Source organism: Apteryx rowi, unplaced genomic scaffold, assembly GCF_003343035.1.
Source record: "Apteryx rowi isolate R43461 unplaced genomic scaffold, aptRow1 scaffold_258, whole genome shotgun sequence".
Lineage (NCBI taxonomy): Eukaryota > Metazoa > Chordata > Aves > Apterygiformes > Apterygidae > Apteryx > Apteryx rowi.
In genome coordinates this window covers 562,120-568,279 of record NW_020448952.1, presented here as the reverse complement: position 1 = coordinate 568,279, position 6,160 = coordinate 562,120, and positions in this window count along the sequence as shown.

Here is a 6,160-nt window from a genome sequence, read left to right as displayed (position 1 = left end):
TTACTCTCTTTCCTCCCATCATTTTCTTTCCCTTGTTTAAGCTCACTCCCTGATGGGGGCTGCAGGAGAGAGACTCTGAACGTGGGCTGCCACCTGTGCCTCCAGCCTGAATGTCCAAGCAGGTTCTGTATTTGCTTCTGTTCTGGGGCAGCAAGGAACAGAGTTATAAGGCAAACTGCTTTACTAAATCTACCTATCTTCTCACCCATAATACAAAAACAGGTATCTGTTGACAAAGGGCTTCTCTGGGATGGCAGTAATTAGGTGGAAAAAAACAAAAAAACAAAGGAAAAGGTTCAAGTTCAAAATGATCGGTGCGACACCTGATAGTCAACTTGGGAGAAAGCAGCCACAACACTGAGGCCAACCTCTTGCAAAGAGGTTTAGGTTTTGCTAGAGATAATATCATTACTTACAGCCAAAACTGATGACTTTGTAAACAAATATTTATGAAAGCTATGTGGCTTTCATTAGAAATTGCGCTGTGGGCAGGGGGGACATTTTATTGAGGAAAAAGAATGAGGTGCTATTTATTTGTCTGTTTTGGCATAAAGGAAAAGAAGCTAACATTAAGAAAGAGTAAAGATTTTGTATTCAGCTGGGCTGTCACACACTGGAAAAAGCCAGGTATCTAATACACTGTGTTAAAGCTTTGTTCCTCCCAAAYTCTTCCTTTCTCCTCTTTTAAACCCTTTGAAATTGAGCTCATAGAAAAGCAAAAACATTTACAAAAATGTTGCTGTTTAAGAACATGAAAAAAATTTAAAGACACTGACATTTTAGCAGATCTATCTGAAGCCATTTCATTTATTCTTCCAACAAATCAGCTGATACCAGCTTAAGTCTCAGGAATGTTTTCATTATTATAAATACATCTGTCTACAAACATTTACTTTACAATTTAAGCCCATGAAGAGCTGCACAACAAATTGTCTTATTTTTCATACCAGCTGCAAAACAAAAAACTACTTACAGGTTTCAAGAACTGATAAGGGGGAAAAAAAACTACAGCAGGACCAGAGACCTACCTCCATTTTCCTTCCTGTCTAGCTGAAACAATAGCTGCTGTTCCTTAAAATCAGTTACACAGGATTTGGAGACACTAACTTCAGGTAAATACACCAGTTAAACCACTCCCACAACAGCTTGCACATTTTCCTGTGTTAACAATGAGACTTCTGTGACGCAGGAAAGTGTATGCCACTACTGATTTAAAAGGTATTTTATGTGATATAGGAATGTTTTATGAAAATGAAATGGGTTCAGATTTTTATCAAATGCCTTTAAACAAACTCTGACTCTTCCTCCACACTAGTAACTTGAACCAAGTATTTTTTTTCCCCACAAATACAACATTCTTAAAAACACTAATCTTAAAGTTATTATAGTGAGAAATTAAACTTTTCTGTTTTATTATCAGAAACTAATACTCATGTCATGGGGATTAATTCATTTGAAAAAAAATGGTTACCACCATGTTTTTTATAAGAACTTCATACAGTGTAATTAGTACAAATACATTAATTAGTACAAGCAGGTAACAGTTCTTTTAATAAGATTAATCTCACCTGTTTTTTACACCATTAAATTAGCCATTTAAAAGCTAACATGYCTACACTAGACAATCATCTAGACTCCTTCTATTAGTCAAGGGAGAGAAAAAGAGATATGCTACTAAAGGGTGCTACAGAGATGGGTAAGAAAGATAGGCACCTTTGAAGGGCGATTTGTCTTATTGATGAAGCTACAGCACTAAGGCATGAAAGTCACACATAGATAAATCCTGCCCTGCTAAATGAGTAACACGAGGTTGGATTCCAATACCTTTAAACGTGAAATAATAGCCTATGAAGCATCAACACAACAAAATCTGATCATGAGACATTATCAAGTAAATAACACTGCTTCTTGATGATGAGTATTCATTTTTCTGTGAATCGGCGTTGATCACCTGAATGTCTTTTCCAAAGTCATATTCTTAAAAGGCTGCAAACACCATCGCTCAATACATGCAAATTTAAGTGTTACAAACTTTGTCTTCATAACTACGCAGAATATCTTCATAATACAGCAGAAACGCACATGTCAGCAAGTAAAGCTTTATTTTTATAGACGAAGGGTAGGCAGTTTGTTACAAGGAGGTAGTGACACTGTAGGAAAAATAATCTCTCTTTAAATATGGGAAAAGTAATAGTAGAGCCTGTTTTAATATCTTAGTGATGAATTACAGACTCCTGCTCCAAGAGTGAGAGCAGGGGTGAGAATGTAAAAGCATCGTATCATTCCTGCATTCTTAAATTTCACAAAGCTGGCACAAGGACCACAAATCCAGCACAGAAACACAAGTCTGCCGATCCACTGGTTATGTCTCTCCTGAGGGCCAGAGGAATGGGAATGATGCACACTGCAAAGCCCGCCGCTTTCTCCCCGGAATGGGCTAGTCCTCCCCATGACAAAATGTGTAGAACAAACCTCCACTTCCTGGATAGTAATCGCCCCGTATAGTCCTTTCCAGCAATTTTTCCAGTGGGTAACTATCACGTTTATTGTTATGCACACAGGCTGTTCAGCCAGTCCTATCTGTCACAGTGTGTTAAGCAGACCACTGGCAGGGTGACTCTGTAGTCTACTTGGCACTGTAGTCACTACTAGTAGGGGATAGTAATCAATTTGAAAAAAAAAAAAAATTAAGTATTGAGTGAGACAGGATGATGCAATGCTTTAATCATGGACTGCTTAGATCGGAGAATATTCATTTCCAGACAAGCCCAGCACTAACTGTTACTCAGCTCAGTAGGCTGGATCCACAGCAAAGGAAGACATGATCTATGTTTCAAACCACAGCCTGAATAAATCCATTACCTAGTAATTTGTCATGATATCTAATTGCTTAGAAAAGACTAGGAGCAGAGATGAACAAACCATTCACAGCAAATTATTCATCTGGCAAACTTTATCCTCTTCCAGTTCAAGAATTGCCAGGGAACAGTTATGATTCGTTCTGATTTCTATGCTAGTCAAAATCTTTAAGGAAATCACTTGGATGGACATATTTTTCCCTATAAATCACTCGCACATTTTTTGCTGCAAATCTTACTCTAAGTCCCCAGAATCTGGGAAGCAAGGTKGGGTATTTGGTCTGGATAACAGTGGGCTGATGAGGGCTGCACCTGCAGTGCTTTGGCACAGAGCTGCGTTTCGGGCTGCTGTGCTGACAAGCTTTCCACTGCGCTAATCCTGAAAAGACCGACTCTGGCTCCACAACACCCTGCAACAACTGTGTTCCACCACAAACTCCAAGTTATCAAAAGGATTTGAGCATGCAAAGACTAACTCCCACAGATCACAGAGCCAAGTCCTGAAACTCGCTTCCCCACCCAAGAATAAACAGACACCATCTGAAAAGTAAAGGTAAACTAACCATAGAGTCAATAAAGCTATTTCCCCTATAGAGAGCAGAAAATGGACAACAGACCATTTAGATTAGAGAGAGATCATTATTACAAGGGTTTACATTTAGTTACTATGCAACTGAGAAGACACAGAGTCATCCAGCACCAAATTCTGGAAACCATACAAAAACAAAAGTTTTGTTCAGTATGGGTTTTGCTGGGCTGTCAAAAGCACACATACTGCTTCCATTTGACAGATACTACTACAGATTCACAAATCTTAAGATGTTCAGAAGTTTTGTCCAAATTGCAAACAGMTCATCAAGCTTTGGTTAGTTTAGTATTATGATTAGTCTCCACTCTGATAATCTGCGAACTCCTGTAGTCTTTCGGTGGCTGTCAGTCACTGTGTTTAGTAAGCATTTCAAGATCACTTCTAACCTTTTCACAGTTTTTTCTTTTTCCTCAGACATGTCTCACATAACTAGCAGACACTGTGTCAAACGGCTTGCAAGGGTGATAAACACGAGGGACACATCCTCTCTGCAGCTACCATGTGCTTAGCCCTCATTCAAGTCAATAGGGATTATTCATAAATGTAGAGATTGGCCCCAGATATCAAATCTGTATATTTCCTCTGAAAACACTGCATGGAGGAAATCCTCACTCTTAAAACACAAATCATGTTTATTGATTTTATATCAATGGGAGTTGCAGCAGCTTGTCATAAAAGTGTTCAGCCTCTTAAAGACTAAGGAAGATGTTGGTTTGTATCTCTGAAACAGAGGGAGGGAGGAAAATTCACATTTTCTTTAGAATCAGAAATTTTTGTTAGACTCACATGCAGCTTGTCAGCTGAGCACCAGCAGCAGAGCCTGTGGAGCTTTGCCTGTATCTATTGCTCCAGATCACTCAATTAAAATAACTACATTGAAGAAACATTTCAGCAGTCCAAGTGAAACTTGGACTTGCTCAGGATTATTTYCTTTAAAAAAGGTAGAGTTTGAAGCACAGCCCACTATAAATGCAGATAATATTCAGATTAGCTGCCTTCTGCCCCCACATTTGAGTTCATGGTATAGAAATCCTGGTTTCCTGAAAACTGTTTGACTGATATACCATAGCAGCACACAAAAGTATACAAAGATACATGAAAGAATGATAGCTAAAAGGTCAGATTCTGCATCTTAACTCACAGTCCATTTTACTGAGCTTTTCACATAGACGTTTGAATTCATATTTACACAGTATATATTTCTCACCTACCCTGTGAACAGTAGGAATCCACTGGGTCAGAAATACTCACTTTACTTCAACTTGCAGAGATATAATACAGTGTTCATGTTGCTTCACGTTGCAGGCTCTGGACCCCAAACAGATATTCCCAGCCTTTGGCCCCCTGCAGAGAATGCAGTTGACATCTCCCCAAAAAAGCTTGCAGTAACTCTCCTCATCAAAGCTCGCACTAACTCTCAACAGCAGTTACATCTTTATGAAGCTCATGAAATGTTTCTCACTAACAGTTCTTCTCTCGTTTTTGCTTAGTATTTACAACAGCTAACACAGTGTCACAAAGGTAAGACAAAGACTCTTCTCACTCTGGTGATCACAATGTGCCAGAGTACTTTGGGGTACACACACTTACAGCCCAAGCTTTCCATTGAAGAAGACTGAAGGAGCTCATGTAAGCCYCCACATTGCTGCAACTGCCTATTCATTGGTGAGTCAAGTATCTTCAAGCACTGTTACACCCAAAAAAGTTCTACTGCCAAATACAGTTACCAATAGTTAAATATGCTTCACATCATTCGGGATTATTTTTGTTCTTCATCTGAAAGAATTCACACTACCAAAACTGTACTTACAATGGCATATCTATACAATTTTAACTGTACTGACTTCTAGTATAGACAAGCTCCTAATAATCCAGAAAAAAAAAATTGCCTGCATGATAAGGGAAATATTGTTAATTATATAAAAATGTTTTCATTCAGGCAATAGAACTGTGACTCTTTTATTCCCCAAAGATCATTTACCTCTTTCCCATTAAAATATTTAGATTACCTCTCYGGAGTTCTCATACTGATCCTTCAGTTTGCTTCCTGAGATGTCCACTAGGCAACACAATATATTTCTAGATGAAAGAGGAAAGAGAAAGCATAAGTCACTGTACTTATAAGGACAGGAAAGGAGAACACTGTCTGAAATTATGGTAAGCAGCATGTAGTACCTTTTATTCAAGCATCTATTAAAAAACTTTAAATAGCTCGACAGTGAATTAGGACTCATGACACTTTTGTTAGGAAGGTCTTATTTCAAACTCACTTTATTTTAGTGAAGATGGGAATGGTTAAAATGAGCAGAAGAAGGTCACCCACTAGTACTGTCAGGAAAGAACCAGCAACCCTGATATCCTGGCCTGAGTTTTAATTACTAGACCATAACCTAAAGGGAGCACCTGCTTGCTGCGGCATTCTCCTCTGCACATTTATTCTGCTTCTCTTCAGACAAAGCTTTCAGAAAGAAGAATGCAACTGAATTGCCTAATGAAATTCAGTTCATTTTCCAAGAATGTTCCTACTTTCTTATTTTTACCTAATTCTACAGATGTTTTGAGGAGGCACCTAGTTGTGTTCTGGAGTTATACAACTGTCCATTCCCCTCACTTCAGTATCTAAGGGCCCCCACRCTCCTAGCACTGTACAACACTGCCAACACATGACTGTATTTGCATTTTTGTCTATTCCCTCCTAAAGAGTTGTTAGGGA